This window comes from Canis lupus, chromosome 4 (genome assembly GCF_048164855.1).
Source record: "Canis lupus baileyi chromosome 4, mCanLup2.hap1, whole genome shotgun sequence".
NCBI classification, from domain to species: domain Eukaryota; kingdom Metazoa; phylum Chordata; class Mammalia; order Carnivora; family Canidae; genus Canis; species Canis lupus.
The window spans coordinates 88,394,566-88,420,163 of NC_132841.1; the positions used below are offsets into that span (position 1 = coordinate 88,394,566).

Here is a 25,598-nt window from a genome sequence, read left to right on the forward strand (position 1 = left end):
TCCCTAACAGTGTCCTATTGGTTCTGGCTTAAGCCCGGACCCTCTTCTATGGCCCGTGAGACTGTACGGTGACCGGCCACGGACTGCCGTCTGCTCAGAGCTCACCCCCAGGGATCCGCAGAGGAAGCATCTGTCTGTCTATTGAGATCAGTGCTGTCCACACTACCAGGTGGTTGGAGCTGTCTGATAAACAGCCATTGAATGAACTAGGTAATACTTATGCGCATATAGCCTTTGCCTTTTGGATTTATCCAAATTATAAAACTAGCAAGTTTTTAAAATACAATCTTCAAATACAGAAATTTTTTTTTTTTTTTTAAATCACATAGATCAATATGAGATGGAAGGTGAGTCTGGATATTGATCAGTGAAAGGAACTGCCACTTATATCACTTTAAGTTCATAGAAAAACTACTTACAGTAGTTTATTGCCCAGTGGAAATCAAACAGGGTTTAGGAGAAAAATAAACTAATGAGAACAGATCAGATAATGAATTAGTTGGAGGTACAGAAGGAGGATGCGGGGGGACCAGCCCGAGCCCATTACGATCGCATAAAGGCACACCTGTAGGTCAGGGTGTTACAGATAGGACACAAATGTCCATGGAACATGGAAGCCCAGAGATAAATTCATATACAAAGGTGAAGACAGAAACATGCTACAAAAAATCGCTGCAGAAAGGAAGAATTAACAACTGGGACAGCTACGTATCTATTTTTTTTTTAAATATCTTCATCGTAATCCTCAAAAATAAAGTTATGAGTCAAAATATACAATTTTAAAAAAATAAGTAAAAATTCATGAAATTTCTGGAAGGCAGACGTCTACTAATCTAAAGCTGGCAGGAGAAAGTGCAAAGAAAATCACCAAGAGCTTCAACCACATAACATTTGGAACTACGCTATGTCAAAAACAAAACAACAGTAACATATATAATTGAAGCCAAACAATCCTTCAGGGGGAAAAAAATCCCAAGGGGCAAATGTCTTTATTGTGCAAGGAACTTAGGGAATCACTCAAAAAACAGTAAGACGACCGTGCAAATTGGGAAAAGACGGCAACAGATGATTGGAGAGAAACCACACTTGATATTGTAGAATTTGAAACGTCGTTCAGCTCGCTGATAGAGGCGAAGCCAAGTGTTTTGACGGGAACACGCAGTCACGGCCCGGGAACCCCGTGACACCAGTACTTTAAAGGGTCTGGCAAGACGCACATCGAAAGCCTCGACAGGCTGAAGGCCTCTCACGCGGCCATCGCACTTGTCCTTGAGCCGACACGGAGTCGGGCCACCCTCGTGTTCTCCACTTCGCCCTTAAGGGTGACCTCAGGCCCGGCAGGAGCCGACCACGAGGTCGGGGGAGAGGACGTCGCCGGGACCTGAGGTCCCCGCAGCCGAGCGGCGCTGTGCGGCCCTCCGTAAAGCCGCGGGGCACCACGTGGGCAGGGGCCCTTTAGGACACGGGCCGGCCCTGCGAGGCGCATCTGGGGGGACAAGGCGGCGTCCCTGGCTCCCTGGGGTCCCCGCAGGCACTGCCCTCCGGGTCCTGCTCAGTGGCTGAGGGGCTGGGGTGGGTTGGGGGAGGGCTGGGCCTTAAGTGGAAGCGTCCTCCTCTCCAGGGGAGGGGAAAGCGGGCCCTGGAGATGCCACAGCCGAGCGCACCCCCGGGCCGAAGCCTGGGCATCCACAGCAGCCCGGGCTACCCCTGACTTCTCGGAACCGGGTGGGCATCCAACCCGGCCTCTCTCCTTCCCCCTGCACAGCGGCGGAGGGTAGACAACCCGGCCGCCCTCCCCTGCCCCTGGACGCGACAGCCACCCGGGTGGCCCTGGCGGTGGCACGGCCCTACAGCCCGGTCCCCTGGTGTCCCTCAAGTCCACGAAGGCCGTGGAGAAGGGCCGGGAGGTAACGGACGGTATCCAGTCTGCCTGTGTGTCACGGAGTAAGCTGGCATACAGAGGGTGCGGTAGGAATCGCGACATAGAAACATGCTGAGTATCTGAAAGTTGACGTTCATCTTTATTTTAAGGCAGAAAATAGGTATTTAAGAACACAGAAAAAAATAAATAAAATAAAATAAATAAAAATACAGAAGTGAAGAATTAGTAACTAATTCCAAATAATTATTTATTTATTTGTTTGTTTGCTCTTTTAAAGTTTTTTTTAGGGCAGCCCGGGTGGCGTGGCTCAGTGGTCCCCCCGGGTCTCAGGGTCCCAGGATCCAGGCCTGCATCGGGCTCCCCTCATGGAGCCTGATTCTCCCTCTGCCTGTGTCTCTGCCTCTTTCTTTGGGTCTCTCATTAATAAATAAATAAAATATTTTAAAAAAATTTTTTTAGAGGTGGGATGGGGGCAGGTGGAGAGGGAGGGAGAGATCTGAAGCAGGCTCCACACCGGGGGCGGAGCCCGACGTGTGCTGCATCTCACAGCCCTGAGATCACAGCCTGGGTGGAAATCAAGAGTCAGATGCTTGACTGCGCCGTGCAGGCGCCCGTGTCGTCTGCTTAGAAACAGAACAGACGGGGCGCCTGGGTGCTCAGCTAGCGCAGCATCTGCCCTCAGCTCGGGTCGTGGTCCCCAGGGGCAAGGATCCAGCCGATTTTGCCTCCCTGCTCCACGGGGAACCTGCTTCTCCCCCTTCCACCTACTCGGCTTGTGCTCTTTCTGCCAAATAAATGAATAAAATCTTTTTTGAAAAAAAAAGAAACAAAGTGAAGCGAAGTCCGCACACGCACACGCACACGCACAGCCCTGTTACACCGCATGAAATTCTCCTACGGCTTGTCCCCCTGCAAGCACCACATTTCCTCCAGAATGCCTTCTCCTCTGTCGCATCCCGAGCAAACCTCAGGCCGGCGTCAGCCTAAGGGGGCTGCACACCAGGACCTGAGGGGAGACGCGGACCCTGGGCTCCCGGGCAGGCGACAGTGCGCCAGGCTGGCCCCGCTGCCGTGATGCGAGCAGCCCAGGCCGAGGGTTCCAAGGCCCCGCCGAGCACGCCCGCCACCCGACTGCTGCCCCCAGATGGCCACGGGTTCCCGGGGTGCACGGGGAGCCCGGGCCCAGGCCTGCAGGGGAGTCCGGGCGTCAGCCCCTCGCCAGCCTCCCGGGGAGAAGCCTGGGGCTGGAATCGTCACCGGTCGCTGCTCTGACATTAGAAAGGTCCTGCACGGTCCCCGTGTCACTGTCCACGAAGGCGGCCCGGTGCGGCGGGCTTCCTGCGTGTCCACACCCGTGGAGCCCAGCGGATGCCTGGCACATGGCCCGCTCTCAGCAGATCACCCCCTGGTGCTGTTCCGGGTGTGGACGGACACGCCGGTAGGCGCCCCAAGAGTAAGAGGCCAGAGCAGCACTTGAGACACTATCCCGATCGCCCATCGGCCGAGAGCCACGCCGAGCCCTCCGCCGCCGGCTCTCCTGCCGCCCGTCGGCCTGTTTCTCTGGCACACTCGTCACACGCAGCACTGCCCGGAGCTTGGACCGGCCGCTCCCCCTGGGCAGCCCCGCCCTGACCCAGGCGGCCTCAGGGACGCGGCCCTGGAGTGTCGGGACCACCGATGGTCATTATTACAACTGGGACGGCCGCGGCCAGCCTTTAGAGCCGGTCCAGGAATCCACAGATCGCTTTCGTGTATCCTGTCCCTGCTGTGGCTGCCCCGCTGCCCACGGCCCAGGGGACGGCTCTCCCACCCAGGCCAGGGCCCACTGACCGGGAAAGGAAGAGGAGGCCTCGCCGGACCCCTTCACCCGCGGATACATCCCGTAAGCGCAGGTGACCGCAGTGCAACAGAGGCAGGCAGGAGGAGGACACTAACTCAAGCTGTCAAAGGACGCCGACACAGACGCCGCATTTCCATCGCCACCAAGGAGGTCCATAGTCTGTGAAGAAGAGAGTTGCTTCTGGCACCTGCATCAGGACACAGCGCGCCACAGGCACAGGCTATTAGGGAGAGGCCAGTCTACAGTCCCAGACCCCTGGATTCTGGAATAGGTCCCAGGCCACCTGTGAGTCTCTACTACGGACACTACAGACGTGCGCGTGCTCTAGAATCAGTTCTCCTGGTTCCTTAAGCCTATCTCCAGCTTTATTCTCCAAGGCAGGGCCCACAGGCACCCTGCACCATTCACCTCCAGCCCCAGTGTGAGCTGGGAATAGCAATCCATGCTCCTGTTCTTATCCCTAAATCCCCTGCATTAGGAACCTAGACTGTGGTGAGTGGCTAACGAGAACGCCCACCCTTCACGCAAAATCTACTTCCCTCACCAAGGAAGGAACTGAGACCCGGTTCAAAGCATGGTTATGTTTACTGGCCTAGACCGCCCGAGATCAGAACAGATACACGTCTAACCTTCTCAACTGTTTGCTTTTCAGATGCCTTACCAAATTCTTGACCTCCTTGACCCACCACATGTCCTCTCGTCCTAAACAGTGAAAAGCCTGGACAACCAAGGCATTTAATCTCCTGTCAGCCACCTCCGCCTCACCATATTTTACCTCCACCACATGGTGTAGAGGTGGACACCAATGCCTTAAAACCTACCTCCTTAGCACCACTAAGATCGACTCCAGGCCCGTTGTCTCATCAGCAAATAAGTACTAAGGGTCTAGTGTGTCTAGAACATCACGTGAGCACTGGACAAAATAAGTGACCGTAAGAAAAGAAGTGAGTAGACTGGATTTTTAATATTCTTTTAAATTATAAGAAATTGGCTTTTTTATAGGTAAATAAAAAGGCCAGGATCCACGATTTCACATGATGCAACCTGACTATAAGCACGTCTCTGGGACTGTGCTCTAAGGGCGGTGATGGAGCAACTAAATGTCACTGGATGATGCCCAGGATAGCTTAATCCCTTCTACTGTACGCTTCTCAGAGTGAGTTACCCATGAACACAGAGAAATAACATTCAGCATAAAGTGAGACGATCCACCAACCTCCCATAAAAAAGGATGAAAAATATTTGTTATACTAATTAAACAAATAAACAACAACAACGAAACCTGCACATTTTTACATCCATCCCATCCCTTATGCTGTTTAACTTCTTACCAAACTCTTGGGAAAGTCAGCTTATTAAATTCTCATCTAAGCCTTCACACCAGACAACTTAATGAGAATTCCACGCTGAGCAGAGAAGGACTAAGGTCTGCTTATTTCCAAAGAAGAGGCAAGTGACAGAGAATCTGAAAGCAGGGAGAAAGGAGAAGGCCACACAAGAGAATAACATGGTAAGCAAATGTTCACCAGCTGTTCCCAGCACCGCTAACTGGCCTTCAGTCCATCGTTTTTCATTTTAAAGGCTCTAAAACTTCAAATGAATGCAGGGACTATTGTTCTACAAGGAAAATAAGTTTTATTGCCCATCCTTAAATACTTCCTAGTATCCGAGCAAATCATACTCCTGCAGCAGCATAATGTGGATGGTCCTTCCCCTGTGTTTGAATTATGCATATTTTACCCTGGAATCTGTCATTCATTAGTGCTCTTTTTTTTTTTAATTTCTTGATTTTAAAACACAAACAACATTTTAGCTCAAGGCAAAAGTGTGAGGTAAGCATATAGCATCAGTTGTCAACTTCTCCAAATAATGGAAATAATCTTACTAATAAAATTTCCTTTCACTCTATGTGGCCTGAGCTGAGCTAAATGTTAGGAATAGAATTTCAGTTTTCAATCCATGTAGAAAAGAAAAGAAAAAAAAAATCCATTAAGGGTTTGAACTAGATGTGTAGACAACTGTTCTCCTCCTTGTGATTATCAAGGTCTCCGAATCCGTGACAGTGGGGCCCCTTTATTCGTTGGGAGTATGATCCGAGTCCCCCAGTGGGTGCCTGAAACTACACAGAGTACCAACCCCTTTACACACTGTTTTTTCCTATACATGCATCCCTAGATAAAGTGTGATTTATGTGCTGGGCACAGTAAGAGATTAACAATAACAATAAAAGTGAAGAACTAGAATCACAAACTGTAATAAAATTTATGTGAATGTGGTCTTTCTCTCGCTCTCAAAATATCTCATGGCGTGTACTCACCCTTCTTGTGAGGCTGTGAGATGATAAGGTGCCTACGGGATGAGATGAAATGAGCCGCATGACGGAGGCGCTGGGACGTGAAGTCAGGCTACTGCTGACCTCCGCACGACTTGTCGGAAGGAGGATCATCAGCTTCCTGACCGCCGCTGACCACAGGTAACAGAAACCGCGGGGAAGGGAAGGGGGGGATTGTGGTTCCTACAAAACCCGTGTAGGGTCCTAGGGCACAGCATTACCACCAAGCTTTCAGGGGCTCTTCTAAGTGGAGAGACTGAACTTCCATGGCTCAATACTATGGATTTCATGCATTTCATGCATAATCCAATTGGATCATCACGAGAACCTTATGAACCAAACCTTATGATCTCCATTTTCAAGGTAAGAGAATCAGGCCTCATGCACACAAGCTGAGCTTGTCCAGGGTCACAGTTCAAGGCCAGCCCAGAGAGAACCAGGCCCATCTGATTCTAGAACTCTTCTTGCTCATTCTGTGTCAGCATAAATTAAGTGGGTAACCATCTAATGTCAAGGTGGAGAATATCAAACTGGACCAGAGGACAAACAGCAGGAAGACCCAGGTTCCAGGCTAAGTTTCAGAATTCTCTAACTAAAGGATTTAAGTTTTCTGAGCTCCAAATTTCCTCAGAGTGCAGAATGGGCAGTCAATGAGCACTGATTGAACCCAAAGATTTATGAGTCCCTGAGATGCCTTCCTTGCAGTGGCCTTCAGGGATCCTATGCACCACGGCAGGGAGGTGACTACATATGGGGCCACATATTTCAAGACTCACATCACGAGATTTGGGGCCGAGAGGATTGATGTCATTAAGCTCCTGGCTCTGCTAAGTGAGAGGGAGAACTGGGAGCTGACACAAGCTTGGTCTACTCCTAAGCCTTCTGCTACTCGGAGCCTTCCCCTTGGTCCTAGCCTCAACAAGGAAATTACACTTGAACCTTGAAAAATGTATGGGTTAGGAATGCCAAACCCATACGACCCAAAGTCCAGGTGTCACGTTTGACGCCCTCCCAACCGTCACTACTAATAGTCTACTGTTGGCTGGAAGCTTTACTGATAACATAGTCAATTAACACATATTTTATAAGTTACATGTTTTATATGCTATATTCTCCTACTAAGGTAAGCTAGAGAAGAGAAAATGTCATTAAGAAAATCATAAGGAAGAGAAAATATGCTTCCAGTCCTGTTCTGTAAAAACTCTGCACAGAAGAGGACCCATGCAGTCCAAACCTGTGTTGTTCAAGGATCAACTCTATTTCCATTTTATAAGGTGAAACTTGCACTTTAACGTCTTGCCCTATGACCTGTAAAATTTTCCAGTCTTAACTTAGAACAATCACAACCTGCTATGACCTACGGGAAAAGTCATGTTGCGATGATTCAGGCCTGCAGAGATGCCAAGTCCCAGGAAAACTAGACTCAAGTCTTTGAAACACTGAGGGAAATAAAGGGCAATGTGGTCAAGACTCATTCACGCCATTAAAAATGTGCTTCCTTTCCACAGAAGTCTCTCTGCTATAAATGGAGAAGGGAAAGAAGCACGGAATAAAATAACAATACAACCATAAGGTCAATAGAAGAGATTTCCCCAAACACAGCTACCTGGCTCAATAATTTACACGACAGACATTGATTTGGTCTCTGCTTTAATGACCAGGCATTAAGAGCCAGGAGCCTAACAGCAATACCCTCTCTGCTCTCAAGACATTCACAGCCCGGGGCAGGACTAGCCCGAGAAGCATACTCCTCTCTGCAGATGCCAAAAGAAAGGCAACGTGCTCCAGAGCTTACTGTAGGTCCACCTGGCTCAGGCTCGGCTGGGAGGAATGAGAGGAATAAGGCGATCTGGAAATTTCGATAATGGTGAGTGCACACCCTAGGCGGAGTGGAGGGTCCAGAAGCAAAAGGGAACACTAAGTGTTCAGGAACCATAGATAATTTGGCAGGGCTGGAGAAGACCGAAGAAGGAAGGAACGCAGAAGGGAGATGGCCAGGAAACTTGAAGTCTCGCAGATCCTGGCCGGGAACCTGGGCGATATCCTGACAGCAGGGGCTGGAACACGAAGACGGGCACCCCAGGCTGCAGAAAGGCAGGTCGAGCCACCACACCGGAAACGGACAGGAGGGGGTCCAGCTGGAGGCAGTGAGACTGGTTAGAAAGAGGTTTCTGGAAGTAGCAGTGGTGAGCGGACACAAAAGAATAGGTTTGAGAGATGGGAGCCCAGCAGAAACACCAGGAATTTGTGATTGGACGTCGGAGTGAAGTAGGCGGCCAAGTCACAGACGGCACCCAGGAGGATCTTCTCAGGCGACCAGAGGACTAAGTGTGGCCTGGCTTGTGGTAAAGGAGCAGCTGGAGAAGAGGTGGAAGAGGTGGGGCTGCAATCGTTCGGGTCTGTCGCGATTCTGAGTCCCGGGAAATCCGGACGCTAAGGGAAGAGCCAGGCCCAGCTGTGGTCAACGTGGTCAAAGACTCCTCCACACACTCGGAATCACGCCCGCACCCAGAGGAGGCCTGAACACAGACTCGAGCCCTCGCACGCCAGGCACACGTGCCCACCGTCCTCTCCGCACAACCCCCGTGCCGCTGAAGTGCTCCAATGCTCTTATTTTCTCTCTTAACCTTACAGGTCAGGCCAAGTCGGAGTGAAAGGCTCTCTTCCCCTCCACCTGCTGCTTCCAAGCGCCTCTTTATACCACTGTTGACCCGCGAAGTCAACAATATCTTAAGACACATTGTAAAAAGGTCATTCTTTTTGAGAAAAACGCGTGGCATGGATTTGGGATGGTGAATCAACTATTAGTGTTGGTTGTTGTTTTAAGTGCGGAGAATCAAGATTTAGCCAATTCTTCACAGCAACGTCCATTAGCTGTAGAGCAGATGGAGGAACCACCGAAACAGGTGGACGCGTGTCCACAGCCACTGCCTGAGGCTCTCATGTGCGTCATCGCCTCTGATGACGCCACTGAGGACCCGCTGGCTGAGCCCGAGGCTGGCTTGGGAAACCCAAGGGGAATGTTCAAGAAACCAAAAGAGCTATTCGGGCCACACACATGTTGGCCTGACACCACCAGCACCAGAAGACTTCTTGAGGGCCGGCTTCCGGAGCCATGACTTCTGATTTAAAGAACAGGAAAACAGATAAGACGGTTCATCGAGCCTCTTTAGGCACAGACCTCCGCATGATGCTCCCCGCACTGTGCTACCGTGTCCGCACAGGTAGGGAGGCGCACGCGGCCTGCTTACTAACTAACACCCAAGGTGCTCGGGTCAAGAACATGGGCGTTCTGGCTACCTGTCCTCTCGTACAGTCCCCCTTCTGTCTCACTGAATACATTCTGTAAGTATCTCTGTAAGTTATAACAAGAAATCTTCTGAAATTTCTATTGGAAAGGGGCTTTTGTGATCAGCACTGGTGCACTGATGTCCAGATGAAGAATGAAAATACAACAGATTATCAATATCAAGAGAGACGGGAAAATGAGTTTTGTTATTTTTAATTTTTTTTTAAATTTATGATAGTCACAGAGAGAGAGAGAGAGAGGCAGAGACACAGGCAGAGGGAGATGCAGGCTCCATGCACCGGGAGCCCGACGTGGGATTCGATCCCGGGTCTCCAGGATCGCGTCCTGGGCCAAAGGCAGGCGCCAAACCGCTGCGCCACCCAGGGATCCTGGAAAATGAGTTTTTTAAAAAAGAGGTTGGACCAAACTCTTTAAAGTTGGAACAAAGCAAAGTTCTGATGGCATTGGCCTTCAAAAACTCGTATTTTAGTAATTGTTCCATGACTTGCACGTAAATGGAAGATGGACAGAGGCACAGAGACATATTACAACTGGGAAAAAAGTCGTAATAGACACACACACACACACACACACACACACACACACCAGTTGCACATAAACTGCTTCCGGGCAGAGATGATAACATTACTTTTGCCTTGTGCCACAGTTGTTCCGTGTGATTACCAAAGCCATGAATTTACACACCGATACTTTAAAATGGGTAGTAAAGTCAGCCTAAAATATTTTTAAAGTGATAACTTATTTAGGGAATAATAGCATTCACTTTAAAAACTCAATCATTTAGCCCTGACGGTAAATAAATCACACAACGGTCTCCCCGCAACCTACCAACACTGAGTAATAAATCTCTGAATTCAACATTACACCAGACATAATGCTGTAAAGCAAGAGTCTAGTTTTCACTCAGTGACCTCAGTTTTGCCTCTGCTGGACAGTAAATCTGATGCAAAATGAGCAAATATGGGTGGCTGAGTTTCAACCTGGCATAACAGTCAGGCTTTGTCAAGGATCCCAGAATTTAGAGTGTTTTTAGGAACAAAAAAAAAAAAAAAAGTTTGAAAAACAAAAACATATGCTAAACAGCTGGGGATGGGAGAGTGAAGGCAAGGGAAGAACATTCACCTTTGCTGGAAAAACATCTATTTCGTGACCTTTCCTTTTAGCTGACCCATCCTCCGGTCCCCTTTTTCAGTCTCTAAAACGGTTATTTCTAGAAGGCTTATGTTAGACCAATAAAGGTTCATTCACTCATTCGATTAATATACAACAAACAGTGTTTTCATCTCTTAGTAGATCTGGGACCCGGAAAAAAGTATTTCACTTCACCGTATCTCAGTTTCTTCATCTGTAAAAGAGGGACACACTTGTGCCTGACTTATAGGACGCTTTAACCGTAGTCCTGCGTCCTCTGCGACCAGACACCATGTCAAAACTAAGATTCACAGAAGCAAATAAAGCAACCAGATTCCCACCTTCAGGAAGGTGGAGGACATAATTAGGAAATGAAAATAAATATACACGGAATTTCAAAGCAGACAGGGACCTGGGGGAAATGCATGGAGTACTACTGAATACAGGGGGGTGGGGGCCGCTTCGCAGGAGGGGTCCTGGAAGGCTTTGCTGGTCGGGAACTTTGGGCTGAAATCCAAAGGATGGGAAGGAATCAGCCATGCACAGAGGAGACACGCACATTCCAGGCCAAGGATTTCAGATACGCAAAGCCCCTGACCTTGGAATTAGCCAGGTATATTCCCCAGAAACGAGAGAAATGTAGGAAAGGGGCAAAGCATGCCATACTCAGAGGCAATAATAAAGAATCTGGCTTTAGTGAATCTGTCTATATGGATTAGGAAGTCACTGGATGGTTCTCCAGTGGGAGAATGACGAGTGTTTTTTCTGAACCATGATTCCAGCTGCAGGGGAGTGAACAGACCAGCACGGGGACACCGAGGTGGCTCAGTCATTGAGCATCCAATTCTTGATTTTGGCCCAGGTCATGATCTCAGGGGTGTAGGATCGGGCCGCACATCGGGCTCTGCATTCAGCACAGGGTCTGCTTACCCATCTCCCTCTGTTCCCTTCTCTCTCTCTCTCTCTCCCCTCCCACAACCCCATCTCTAAAATAAATAAGTAAATAAAATCTTGAAAAAATAAAAAAGAATGAAAGTCACCTGGGGGCTACTGAACTCAGTCTAGGGGGGAATGCGGTTTGCTTGGCCTCGGCAGGGACAGAGAAGGCAGCAACAGAGAGCACTGAAGACACCTCCCAAATCTCCCCAACCGTCTGCCTTGCCATTCTCTCCTCAGGTGCGGATACGGACAAGAGAAGTGGCCCAGAGGAGCACGTACGAAGTACCTATTGCACTGAAGTTCTTCGGATGGCTCTCCTCACGAAAGGCGGGAGCCAACGAAGTTAACAACGTGTTTCTATCAAGAGAGCTTCCAGCCGCGAACTCATCCGGCCGTTCAGGCTGACGTCTTGATGTCGCTTCGGACGGCAGCTCTAAGACCCCAGTCCTTAGAAAGCACAATCCAGACGCATAATGGTGCTAGGCTCGCACGGCGGACAACTCTTCACTGTTCTCCCTTTCGATTATGTTGTAAATTGTCCTTTGGAACACACACTAGAGGCCTGGTGCTGACAATGGCTAGTAAGGGAAGGTCTCCCTGTTGTAGCTTCCCCATCAAGGGTCCAAGAGCAAGCACCTTGTCGTCCGGTTTCCATCCAGACGTTCAAACAGCGAACACCTTCCGAACAGCCCGTGCTTCCATTCCAGCCTATCACTTATGTGCCTTGAGAAGGAAGAGAGGAAGGAGAGAGAGATGGAGAATGAGAGAGAGAGAATAAATATAAAAGGGGGGGTGGCTAAAGCAGGATTTGTCATCACCCAGAAGTGCTAAGGCTGGCTCCCAAAATGCGGGCTCTTATTCCTCCATCAATCTTAATACCCCCTCCCCACCCCAACCCCAGATTCTATGTAGAGCAAACAGGGAAAGAAAAGAAAGTTCCCAGCCAAATATCAGAGTCTAGCTTGGAAAAATGAACTCTGCAATGACAGCACATATTTCTCAGGGCTTACTGGGATCTAGTGAAGGAGACTGGCTCCAGGCCTCACAGTCTCACAGAGTTTCTTGATTCCTAAGTTAATCATTTTTGCATCATCCGCTTTCAAATAAGCCAAAGGGAAGCTTCCTCCAGGAATGGCCATTCACTGGCATTTCACAGTTAAAAAGACCACCTTTGTGAGACGAGCCTTGAACAAGAATTTGATTTAGATTTAATAAGATACCTGCTCGTGGGTAATGCATACCAGGGAGACTGACAAGAAATACCTGATAGGATGCAGCTCCAGCACAAACCCAAATCAGTTTTAACAGCTCCTCGGGATTTATCAGGCACAGCTCAGGTAGCTTGACGGGGTTATAGCGGATGGTACCTGAGCCTTCCACGTGACGAAAAAAGTCTAAAATCCCCTCTTTCTCTCAACATGTTTTAGGCATACAAGCCTTGGTCCTCTCCACTAATGACACCCCGAAGACAAAACCAGATGAACAATCGAACGTATACGACTACATCCATGGTAGAGTAAGTTTGCTAACAATGACATTTTTTGAAATTCAACTTTTAATTGTAAATAAGCATTTCCTTCTCTTTGCTCTGAAAAGTATCTACCCAGTGTTTTTAGGGGGGCAAATTTAAGCAGGTGGCTCCTCGACCCCTGGGAAGATCGCAAGAAATAACAGTGGCCTGGGCCATTCTTACTTTTCAACATTTCTAAATCTTACCATTCATATCACTCATTTCATTGGTCTCATCTCCCTCCCTGTGCAAGCAAAGACCGCGAGTAACCATGGGGGACAAGTAGGTTCACGGCGGGCCTCGGGACCCGTCTTCCATTGTTTCCGACGCACACGACCAATGGGGCTCTCCCTTCCGGTGTATGTCAGAGGCTATCACATTTCATGTATGGTAACCCCTCTTCTCCTCAACTACGGACAGGGAGAAGGAATTACAATCTGATCAACCAATTATAAATCGTGGGATTTTTCAGAGGAGCTGAAAGGAATTCCAACAGGTATTCATGACTCCACAAAACCAACTGGTATAATCGCACATGAGGGCAGGCAAAGGAGACCGGCTCTTCTTTTAAAAGAAATATTTTTCTCAAAGGCGTTAATTATGCTCCCGGGGGTCTGCTTGTTTACTCTGGATTTTCCAATCTAATGGCTTCAGTACATGACAGTTTGGTTCTAGGGTAAAGGCGGCCTGGCGGGAGGAAGAAGATGATCATTCTTCCTCCCTGTCCGTTCCAACCAGGAGAAGCAAAGGACCAGGACGTTCACCATTTCAGGATAAGGTTCAGCATCAGCAACTAACAAATCTGTCACAGGATTCATGAACCAGGAGCAAGACTCTCAAGAACCGAGTAAGCATCAGGCAGGGCTCGATGAGGGTCTGCTGGTGATCCCCATGTGTAGCCAATCCTGAGCCTCATGGGCCCCATGAGACCTCATTACTAGTCTCCCTTGAAAGACAGAAGAAGAGCAGGAATTACCTGCATCTGACTCAGGCTTGAAAATCAGAGTCGAGTCAGGACCCAGGCAAATATGGCCTCAAACCTCTTCTTCAGATATCCCAGAGGCACACGCGGGTAAACCAGCCCCTCTTGTTATGTCATATATAAATACCCAGGTAATGATATCCGGCACCCAAATAAAAGTAGTAAAGAGAACGTCTATCCATTCATTCACTTGCTCATGTAGCAACCAGGAGATCTCTATTGTGTGCAATTATGCAACCACGGGGCTGCTGATGGGGATACAGTTATAAGCAATGTCAGCCAGAACCAATCGCTGGCAGGGAGAGGCTTCCAGCCTGCTAAAGGAGGGAGGTGCTCCTCAAATATCACACTTATAAATGCACGGTTTATAACTAAAGACTCAAAAGGAACTAATGTAGTTCTTTGAAAGTGTAGTAGAGAAAAAGAAAACCCAACCTGACCTTGGAAATCAAAGAAGGCATCATTTGATAATGAAGAGATACACTTAAGGCCAACAGGAATCTGGCAGAGGAAACAGCCTGGAAAGGGCCCAGGCAAGAAAGAGCACGAGTTCAAAGGGCTAAAAAAAAGGTGCACGCGGTGGGGTAGCGGGGCAGTGACGAGCTGCAGCAGAAGGAAGACCATGCAAGACTCACGAGGCCCATTCACAGCAGAGATCTTTGTCCCGAAACCATTGAGAAATACCCAAGTGTTTAAAAATCAACTCAAGTTGCCCGGAAATAAAATCTACTGTAAGAGCAGCATTTCAAGTCAACAGGAACAAAGATGGATACTTCCATAAATATTTTGGGACAACTGGTGAGCAACTTAGAAACAAAAATAGATAGATGATTGATAGATAGATAGATAGATAGATAGATAGATATAGATGATAGATATAGATGATAGATGATAGATAGATAATGGATAGATAGATGGATAGCCAGATAGTGGATGGATAGATAGATAATAGATGGATGGATAGATAGATGATAGATAGATAGATAGATAGATAGACAGACAGATAGATGATAGAGCCAACCTCACTGCTTCCCCCAAAATACATTTCAGATAAATAAATCGTTAAAACGCACAAACTGAAAACTGGAAGGTGCTAGAACAGAAGCATGAAAGTTTTTCTACTCTGGATTAGAGAAATCTGTTTAGTCCTATTAGAAAATATGAAATCATATCAGAAATGATGCATAAATGTGATGTAATAAATCAGTGAAACTTCTATGTAGCAAAAAAAAGCAAGAAAGGAAAAGAAAGAAAATCACCCAACATCTAGCCTACGGAGAGATGAAAGATAAGAAACATGCAGAAAACACTAACGTCCAGGAGGGACAACGATCACATGGTACTAGAGAAGGAAACCCCACGAGAAGCTGAATAAAGGACAGGGTTAGGGCACTTTCCAAAGGGGACAGAGAGTGGCCTACAAACAGGTCAACTGCTCTATGTCAATGGTAACAATAAACATAAAAATAAAAACGGGGAGGTTCTGCGTGGACATGCTGGTGAGCGGCGAGCGTGTGGGAAGCCTCCGCAAGCGCACGCGGCGGGGCGCAGGCCGGCAGCCCCGGGGACGGGGAAGCGCTCCGGGCGGTGAGCGCGGCTCGGGACACCAGGTGTGCACACCTGAAATGGGCCTAGACGTCTTGGCCCAACAAGAGCATCTCTGAATTCAGCCAAAGAAGCCCCACAAGTTCAAAAGGCTTAGAACCTCAGGTGTTCGTTCATCTGATCAGTTTTGGGACAGAAAAGGAGAGAACACCACAGAACCAGTTTAAAAAAACTGCCACTTCCGTGCAGGGGCAGGTGACACATTAACATGGGATGCGTTTGCTGTCGTGGAAGAGCGTCGGTGACAGAGGTGCAGTGACACGCGGGCGTCGGGATGCCGCGCACCTGCCTCGGCGCCTACGGGAGCTGTCGCCTTCTTCTTCTACTCACAAGGTTCAGGGAGCAGCTGTGCTCACCTGTAGGCCTTCGGGGCATCCTCACGTGGCCGAGCCAGGCGCCTGCCCCCAGCACAGCAAGACAACGTGCGCTTCTGTCCCTGCAGCGAGCTTTCTCGGGCCTGGGGTGTTTCAGCGTGAGGAGCGAGCCGGTTGGGGCGGCACGTCGGACTGTGGGAGCTGGGTCCCCGACGGGAACAGGCCTGCTTGCCCACCCTCGCCCTCCCCGGCCGTGAATTCAGACACGCCTCACCCACAGGTGCACGTGAGCCACCAGCCCAGGAGGCTCTGCTCTCTGAGACCGAAGTCGGAGAGGCCCCCCGGATGCAGAGCGCAGCCTGCTGAGTGGGCCTAGAAGCTTCCACAGCAAGGAGACCAGGTGGCGTCAAGCCGACAACGTTGCTGCGGTCCCACCCCCAGGGCCGTCATTGCGGCCAAGCCCCGGAGGCCTGTTCTGGGACCGCACGCACCCCCGGACGCAGCAGGGAGCGGGCCACCCTGGATGAGGCCCTGGACGAGGCCGTGGATGAGGCTGTGGATGAGGCCGTGGATGAGGCCCTCGATGAGGCCATGGATGAGGCCGTGGATGAGGCCCTGGACGAGGCCGAGGATGAGGCCGTGGATGAGGCTGTGGATGAGTGGATGAGGCCGTGAATGAGGCCATGGATGAGGCCCTCGATGAGGCCCTGGATGAGGCCGAGGATGAGGCCATGGATGAGGCTGTGGATGACGCCCTGGACGAAGCTGAGGATGAGGCCCTGGACGAGGCTGTGGATGAGGCGATGGACGAAGCCAAGGATGAGGCCGTGGATGAGTCCCTGGATGAGGCCAAGGATGAGGCCCTGGATGAGGCGATGGATGAGGCCGTGGACGAGGCCCTGGATGAGGCCATGAATGAGGCCCTGGATGAGGCCGTGGATGAGGCGATGGACGAAGCCGAGGACGAGGCCATGGATGAGTCCCTGGATAAGGCCAAGGATGAGGCCATGAATGAGGCCCTGGATGAGGCGGTGGATGAGGCAATGGACGAGGCCCTGGATGAGGTGCAGTTGGGGAGCCGAGCCCGAGCCCAGTGCACAGTGCTGAGGGGTCCGCCTGGCATTGCTGGGTCACAGGCCCCGACACCTGCCGCCCCACCAGCTGGGTCCTCGTGCTTCCTCTCGCTCTCCGTAAAACGTCCGGGTGGAATAGGCTCACTCGGAAGAACTGCTGGATGCAGAGCCGCTGGCGGCCGTGTCAGCACCAGAGCCGCTGAGGCTGATGATTAACACGATACGGGATATGCCTGACGTCATGGTCACCGTGCATCGGAGGAGACCCTTCAGTAGCTTGAACCAGACTCCCATACGCTTTTTATTTTAAAGATTCATTTATTTATTCCTGAGAGATGCAGAAAGAGGCAGAGGGAGAAGCAGGCTCCATGCGGGGAGCCCGACGCGGGACTCGATCCCAGGACCCCGGGGTCGTGCCCTGGGCCCAAGGCAGATGCCCCACTGCTGAGCCACCGGGCATCTGTAGGTGTGGCCGAGACCGTCCCCAGCCTCATGACTGCTCACCTGGACAGCGGAGATAAACCGTGGGCGCCACGAGGCTCCCGAGGGCCTCCCGACAACCACGGGAGGGCAGGTGGTGAGGTCCGTCGGGTCACTGCTTCCCCTCCGTGCTCGAGCTCCCCCAATACTCCCGACCCAGAGCTTGCCGTCGTGCTGCCTCCAGTATTCCCTCCACCCCGGGGAGGCACAGCCGGGCCGTGCCTGTCACACAGGAGCGGGGTTCAGGGTCTCCAGGCTCGTTCCAAGCCTGGCAAAGAAGGGCTTCTCCGTAGCTTCTCCAGGAACTCTTTCCTCCGTTTTAAGCAAGTGCGAAGCCAAGTGCGGAAGGCGGGACCTCCCGGGGACGCCGCCATCCCCAAACCTTCTCCCACCCACTGCCCTCCAGCCCCGCCGCGCCCCGACTCCCTCCTCTTCGGCCAGGGCAGAAGGTGACACGACAGGACCTCTAAGACGAGGTCGTAGAAGGCGATGCCGCTTCTGCCTCGTTTCCTATATTTCGGGAGTGGATAAACCACCGTCGGAAACTTTCTCTGCCGAGGAAGCACGCGGACGTCCCCGGGGCCTCCATTCTGTAAGGAAGCCCGAGCGAGGCCGCGGAGAGGTCACAGGACGCCCTTGGGACTCGGGAGGGCGGCGAGGCCGAGACGGGGAGGAAGAGGGGCCAGCGCCTCCGGGACTGCCCCGGCCCCGGTGGCCCCGCTCCAGCCGCTGCGTGGCCCCAGAACCCCTCCACCTCGGCCTTCCCAAACTCCTGACACGCCCAAGCTGAGAGGGAGCGTAAAACGATGGCTGTTGCTGTAGGCCGCCCCGTTTTCGGGTGATTTGTTACGCAGCAACAGCAGCCAGAGCACGCCGAGACCTAACAATGAAGAGACGAGAACCGCTTCTTCCTGTAATAGGATTTCTTGCACTTTTGTAAAGCAATTCTGTTGAGCTTAGGGAAGCATCTGTGTTTTAGGACTTTCATGATTTCCCTTCAGACACGGTGTTTTTCTGGAGAACGAGTTACAGGTTAGACTCTAAAGCCACATACTAATGGACAAATTATGGCCTGCGGGAGCACCAGCATCCTGGGGCCCGGCGTCCCTCTAAGATGCCAGTTACTCACAGATCCCAACACTAATATGGCAGGTTGCCCTGAAGAGGAGGATTCCCCACACGCTTACGGCCAGAGAGGCCTGGGGGAGCAAGTCGAAACTTCACTGTGGTTGCACGTAGGTGACAAGGTCTAAAACCTCTTCCTATCTGTTTTCACAAAAGATTAGGGATATCACTGCTTTCCCCTCTCATTCTGCCCACCTCCCACACGCAGGTAGAAACCCCAAAACCGCAAAGACATCAAGAGCAGGACACGAATACCGAAGAACGCGGCACTTCGGTGCGAGTTTCCGTCTCGGCATCCAGCCACGCCCTGAGGTCTGACCAGAGAGCAACGTCCTCCGTGGCGACAACAGCTGGATATCCGCGTGCGACCACACGGGGACAGGCGCGGGGACTCGGGGGCACTGCGAATGCCTCCGAGGGCTCACAGGACCGCGGTTCCTCAGTCCGGTGCAGGTCACGCGTGACGAGAGCAGCCCATGCCGATCCAGTCCACCTGTGGTCAACTGAAGCACCGAGCGGGTTTGTGAGGCTTCTTCGAGGGGCCCGGGGTAGAACAGGAGAAGCCGAACGCGCCGTGTCGTGGAAGTGGGACAGCCTCGTTCACGCCGCGCTGGATTGGGAGGTACCCGTTTTTCTTTCACGCATGTACTGACTGTGCCCCTTGCTGTCTGAACCCCGGAAGTGTCTTGGATGTCCTGCAGTGTCGTGGGGGTGGGGCGTGAAAGGCTCCCGAGGGGACCCGCGGTAAAAATATTCGGCGATGCTCGTACTGCACTCAGACTCTGCAGAACTACGTCTGGGGCCGTAGACGTAGACATGGGTTAGTTTGTTTAGCCTTTGCCTAAGAAGACTCAGAAGTTCCAAACCACTGGGCTTACCCAAAACCGCCCAAAAGGCCGACCGGTTAAACTCACTGATGGCCTTGTGATATTTGGTGTCACACAACTGTTTTTCTTTGAGCTCAAGTCTCTGCCTACTGGGAACCACATCCTAACGACTGCCCAAAGGGGATTTTTCTCAATGCATTGTTGTGTCTTGTCTTAAGAAATTCATTAGTTATTTCAAAACACAACCCATATGCCGTTCTCCTCTCCTCTGTTTTATATAAGGATTCCTCTCTCTCCTTTTTTGGCAGAAAGTTCCAGAAATTTCTCTATTCTCACAAGAACAGCTCTAGGCACTTTCCCAGTACAATAAAGAAGCGTTTTATGTTATGGGTGATGGCCAGTTAGCATTTGTATTTCTCCGGAAGAGCTACAGCGTTCCTATCAGCCAAGGGAAACACCTGCACAGCCTGTGTTCCCGAATTACATCCATGACCACACATCCCATAAACAAGAAATCGGAATCCAAAGGACAAAAACCACAGGTGCTGCAGAAAAACAGCTCCATGTAAACCTGTAATATGCAACAATCTCTTCCAAACAAACAAGATTACTAGGGTATAATTATAGCCGGGAAACAGGGACCTCAACCCCGAAAGACTGTAATTATTTTTATAACGTATAGGGTTTGGACTAAGCATGACCACAGACTGAAGCACTAAGGCAGGGATCCTTACGCTGCCTGACAAACAACTATGAGTGTATCATAAAATATTTAGCCAGACCTGAACCTTCTTTTTTTCCCTTAACAAATTTAAAACACAAATTTGGAAAAAGGGTATATTTAGACCTCAAAAAAAAAAAAAAAAAAAAACCCACCACATTCTTAACCCTGTGACTACAGAGACACACACACTGTGTCATATATCAATAATAATGTCTGCATATTGGACTCGGAGCAAAAACAAGGACAGCTAGAAGCCACTTTAATTCACCGAGAAGAAGAACCCAAATATTGTCATGTGGACGAGAAACGCCCTGAGAGACGATGTCGTAGACCCCACGTTAAGCCAGAGGGTCGGGGAGGAGATGAGCCCGGCGCTGGCCCGTAGCACGAACGGATGAGTCCCGCCTGTCGCAGGGGGTCGCGGTGGGCAGATTAGGAGGCGGCAAGTCTCTGGGGAGGCACTGACAACAAGGCTGCTTCGCCAAATATTTTACATAAAATCTTCTAACTTTGGAGTCTATGTTTAACAAATCCTTTACGGCAAAAAAATAAAAATAAATTACAAAATCCTGATATCGTTTATTCAAGTTGGCTTTTGCTATTTTTTTTTTTTTTTGGATGTTCTCATGTCTGCCACATTGACACGCCTGCGAGGAAGGCCCTTAGAGCGTCTGCGAAGGAAGAGGAAAAACAGAGGGACAGGTAGTAAGCAGGGCATCGGAGAGACTGCGACAATGCTGTCACGGGCTGTGCACACGCTGGGGCATGAGTTTTCAAACTGATGGCCCAGATCGCACGCAGCCAACCACCGCGTCTAAACTTTACAGTTCCAATGAGTTATTAGGGACAAAAAAAAAAAAAAAATCATCCTTTTAAAAGGTGTCTTAAATGTCAGTGATCCACGCCAGCCGTTACACTAAGCAAAAGCTCTACATCAACTGTCTCCTTGCCTGGTGAATGTTGCCACACACCAGCACTGACAGTATAAATATTATTCTTAATTCCAAAGATAGAGCTTCTTGCTCATTTATGAAGTCTAGCTACTGAAGTGTTATCATCCTGCTAGGAAACTCTGTTAAGATTCAGAAGTGATCATCTTTCCCGTTGCTGTGAAAGTGGTGAGCTATAAACCCAGTTGAGGCCTGAAAAAGATAGGATACTAAGAATGTCTCTGACAAACGTTATTTTTCACGTTATTTAATGAATCACTAAGCGCAGCTTCCATTTAAAAATACAAATCATTTTTTTGTAAATTTATTTTTTATTGGTGTTCAATTTGCCAACATACAGAATAACACCCAGTGCTCATCCATCAAGTGCCCCCCTCAGTGCCCGTCACCCAGTCATCCCCACCCCCCCCACCTCCCCTTCCAGCACCCCTAGTTCATTTCCCAGAGTCAGGAGTCTTTATGTTCTGTCTCCCTTTCTGATATAAATCAAACGCAAAACATCAGAGTGTGGACCCAATGGAGGGAATGAAGAATGCATGGTCAGGGACCAAGGACGCGAGCCGCCAAGAACTGAGCTCTGGGTTTATAGGTCTCTGGTTGTACTTCTGCAGAAAACTGCAGTTCTTCGCTCCCTCGACAAGTGTGCACTGGGACAGGCGTATTGCATGTGCTAAAACTGCAAAGAAAAAGAATAAGTAGCTAGAGATTACACCATATTTCCCAGGAGATGAAACCGACCTCTTACTGCATTTTGTTCAACTTCTATTACTGCATGCCAGCTTGGAAATAACTGAAGTATAAGACGTAGGAAAAATGACAGATACAATTACCAGCCATTCTTCATAGGAAATGAAATGTGCTGCTAACGCCGTCCAAATACCAAGGACAAAGACACAAAAACTATATTTTAAAGTAAAGCAACACTCACTTATTGTCCTACACTTAAAATATGAGGCCGGATGAGCACTGGGTGTTACACGTTAAGTGATGAATCACTGAATTCTACTCCTGAAAGAAACATCTAATCTAAAATAATTAGGCCAACCATTTGTTCCTCTAACACAAAAGGATTCATCTTTTCTGGCCACTGAACACAGAAAGCTCTTATAAGTGAAAAGAACCAAGAAAACATCAAGAAGGTAACTCTCCTTCATGTGATTCTCAATCCCCTAGGAATCCACCCTAGATTTGTTTCATATTTCAAGGAAAAGGCAAAGAACACACAGACAAATAATAAAAGCACATAAATAAGGGCGCAAAGGGAGGCAGACTTATATGAAAACACATCTCCACATCAGAATAGGTTAGAGCCAAGCCCAGACTACTCCATAACTCAGGTTGAGAGAAATTTCAACATTTTTTTTTTTAGAGCCACATTTGCTAATCCAGGGCTCCTCAATCCTGGTGCTATAACATTTTGATTTGAGCCAGATAATTCTTTGTTTTGAGAGGCTGCACTGTGCATTGCAGGATGTTGAACGGCCTCCTTGGCTTCTACCAACTGGATGCCAGTAGCATCCCTCCAAGTTGTGTCACCTGGGGAGCAAACCTGTCCACATCGAGAACTGCTCTGCTAACCCGTGGTGACAAGGCAGATCCCACGTAAGCCAACCAGCTTTCAGCTACTGCGCGGCCATGGATGCCATGAGGTTCTCTCTGTCCAAGGTGCTCAAGGGAACCCACACCTTCACTGCCCAACAGGTGCTGTCTAGGCCGACACAAAGGGGCAAAAGCTTCAAGCCTCACGCCTTCCCAAAATGCGTCCCAAGCATTTCCTCCTCTGGGAGGGACATTTCCCATCTGAACACTGGAATTTAACAGAGCTCTCTACATCAGCAACGTCTCCTTGACACATGTCTACGTGATGCGGGATCTTTAGAAACCACCAGGAAGGAAAGGACAGGAAAAACACGTAAAATGATCAAGAGACTAAAAGATGCAAGAAATACTGGAAGAATGATTTACAAGATGCCTCAGTTTTTTTTTAAAAGGCTAAACTGTCAATTCATTCAATGCCTAGGCACTGGACACCCACCATGATTCAGCCCTTGAGATGCAAAGCTAAGAGGGAACTAGGCCCCGCCATTTGAGGGAGCTGAGGGACCCACTGACGTCTCAGACATGCACACTAGTCGTTCTCAAACCCTGACCTGTTCAGGTCACCCGGAAGCGCTTCCTCAAAGTCCCAACGGCTCCGCTCACACCCAGGCCCGTTACGTCAGCGTCTAGACTCTTGGGTAGTTCCTAAAAATTAGCCTTTGAGCTAGACTGTGAAGGTTGGTGGAGATGTGGACGTAGCAGGGGGGAGTAGGGACAGCATTTCTACTTGAAGAAGGTACAAGAGAAGGGTCACCATGATGCAAAGTCAAGGGCATCTAAAAGCTAAAAACAAGTGGTTTATAGCCCCCTCCATTCACCAGGTCTGAGAAGGCTCTGGAAGAAAAGAAAGGGGGTAACAACCAGGCCCTGGCGCGTGTTAAACTTTGGAGAGAACAGAGACTCTTTAAATATTTCTGAGAAAAGAGTCAAACTTCATCTTCGTAAAACTCTTGTAATGGAGGGTCCAAGGGTAGAGACAAAGGCACGACGTCAAGGATCACGTCTAAGGCACGAAACCCCAACTAAAGCAGTGGCTTCCCTTCATTTCCCTGGGGAGTCTCCTTGGTGGGCTCCCCACTGGCCTCATCCAACGCATCCTAGATGCCCTCAGGCGTCGGGGCTACACCCGGTGGCCTCGTTATTCTAACTCCCTTTCCCTACGCGGTCTCATGGCTGTTCATTCACTCCTCATCGGGAGGCGCACGGTATGGGAATCCTCTGCCTGGACCTCACCCCACACTCACCCCTCACTTGATGCTGCCTGCCTGTTTGACGTCCCCCTTGGCCATGATGAACTAACCTCAAACCCATCGTGTCGGAAACCGAACACACAGTATCCCTTACAAAGCCTATTGCCCTTTACGCCTTTTCTCTCTGGAAATGGTTCCGCGTCCCGTCCACTGACACAGGCCAGAGACGTGCATGTCTCTCGGGACACGGTCTCCTCCACCCCGATACCCATCCACCGCCAGGCCCCGTGGGCTGTACCTTGTGTGTGTCTCCCAGTCCCCTCCCGGTCTCTCCCCCATCGGGAATCCCTTGGCCCGAACTACCACCTTCCATTGTTTGACTCTTTCCATAAACGCTCCGACTAACTGACCCAAATTCACTCTTGTCTTCCTACCAACACTGAGTCACCAGCTCAAATCCTGTAACTCGCCACATCGCCGCTTGACTTAAAATTCTGTGGCTTCCTATTAATCTTGGGATCTATAAAAGTTCCTCAGAAGGTCTGCCGATCATCTCGATCTGGCCACAAAGCCTTCCTGGAGTCCTGCATGTCTCCCATGCTTGGTCCCACCTGCCAAGGGCTTGGGCTCCCTGTTCAGACTCCTAACCTCTCAGCCGCCCCTTAGATCCCAGTAAAAGCGTTTTTCCCCAGGCGTCCTTCGGTGACCTCCCTGCCCTACAGCAGGTTCTTACAGCAAACATTTCCCTTTAAACTCTTGATTGGGATGCAATCGTACAGCTGGTTGACCTCCACTCGCCGACGGTATTTGTTCCCCCACCAACCTAACCCCTCAATCATCCCAACATGGGTCTGGACGGAACGAAAAAATACATAGCAAGGAACGTGAAGGAGAAGGAGAACACACTCACGGGTCCTCGTGGTTTAGAGATGCTAGATTTTAAAAAGGAGGAGTGGCCTCAAAGGGGCCCACAAAGCTTCCAAATCCGGACGACTAAGACATAGGAACCACTAGGTCAGTACCCGCACGGATCCAGATCGATTTATTTCATTTTTACATTGTTTTCTGTCTTTTATGTTCCACGGCTCCAAGGCCAACACCAAACCCCCTACCCTTTTATTTAAAGCAAGTGGTTGTAAGGTCGGCGGCTACCAGCACATTCCAGCCAAAAGCCCAAGTGCAATGATTAGTGCAGGCCCGCAAGTCGCCCCACAGTAAGGAGACCGACTCTCTCGTTCCCTCCCTCGAGCATTAAATACGGAAGGACCAGCACGAAGGGAAGCTTCACCGCCGGGCAAACAGAACTCTGCATGTAGTGACGTCCAGCGCATCGGCAGTGATGAGGTGCCTGGATGGCTTCAGCCCTGCAGGGTCTATTTTTATTTTTATTTTTCAAGATTTTATTTATTTATTTGAGAGACAGAGAGAGACAGAGCACAAAGGGGGCGGGGAGAGGGAGAAGCAGGTGCCGGCTGACCAGGGAACCCCACCTGGGCCTCGATCCCAGGACCTAGGGGTCGTGACCTGGGCCCAAGGCAGAGCTCGGCCCACGGGCCGCCCGGGCGCCCTGCAGAGTCGGCCTGTGGTCGCCGTGTAATTTCAGTGGTCCAGAGGCACCGGCACCTCGCGTCTGGCACGGCACAGTGCCTTGCCTCACAAAATAACACAATACTATCCAAAAGCTGCTAAAATTTGCATTCCTTCCACCCCCAAACACCCGCCCATCCCGGACGCTGGAAATATCAGGCGGAACCTGAAGCATTTCCTGGCACCTGGCGAGTCCCT

The 25,598-nt window shown here is 50.0% G+C and overlaps 1 protein-coding gene across 3 annotated transcripts in view; it reads right to left on the reverse strand.

Moving 5' to 3' along the window:
• FBXL7 (F-box and leucine rich repeat protein 7) overlaps positions 1-25,598 on the reverse strand; it is a 364,287-nt gene that overhangs the window by 277,427 nt on the left and 61,262 nt on the right. The window contains exon 1 of one of the 3 annotated variants that reach the window (XM_072825065.1): positions 11,721-11,897. The exons of the other annotated variants lie outside the window; for them this stretch is intronic. The gene's annotated coding sequence lies outside the window, so the exon portion shown is untranslated. Of the gene's footprint in view, positions 1-11,720; positions 11,898-25,598 lie in introns of those variants that run through there. 3 annotated transcript variants of the gene reach the window in all.